We start from the raw sequence: 567 nt of genomic DNA, 5'->3' as shown, positions 1-567 counted from the left end.
GTGGGCAGTGGGGTCCCGCAGGGCTCGGTCCTTGGACCGATACTCTTTAATGTCTTCATCAGTGACTTGGACGAGGGAGTGAAGTGTACTCTGTCCAAGTTTGCGTATGACACAAAGCTATGGGGAGAAGTGGACACGCCGGAGGGCAGGGAACAGCTACAAGCAGACATGGACAGGTTGGACAAGTGGGCAGAAAAACAACAGAATACAGTTCAACAAGGAGAAATGCAAAGTGCTGCACCTAGGGAGGAAAAATGTCCAGCATACCTACTGCCTAGGAAATGACCTGCTGGGTTGCACGGAAGTGGAAAGGGATCTTGGAGTCCTAGTGTACTCCAAGATGAACATGAGTCGGCAGTGTGATGAAGCCATCAGAAAAGCTAATGGCACTTTATCATGCATCAGCAGATGCATGACGAACAGATCCAAAGAGGTGATACTTCCCCTCTATCGGGTGCTGGTCAGACTGCAGTTGGAGTACTGCGTGCAATTCTGGGCACCGCATTTCAAGAGCGATGCGGATAACCTGGAGAGGGTCCAGAGAAGGGCCACTCATATGGTTAAGGG

This window comes from Alligator sinensis, unplaced genomic scaffold, assembly GCF_000455745.1.
Source record: "Alligator sinensis unplaced genomic scaffold, ASM45574v1 scaffold29_1, whole genome shotgun sequence".
Taxonomy (NCBI): Eukaryota; Metazoa; Chordata; order Crocodylia; family Alligatoridae; genus Alligator; species Alligator sinensis.
The sequence above is the reverse complement of the archived record's forward strand: the minus strand, read 5'-3'. Positions refer to the sequence as shown.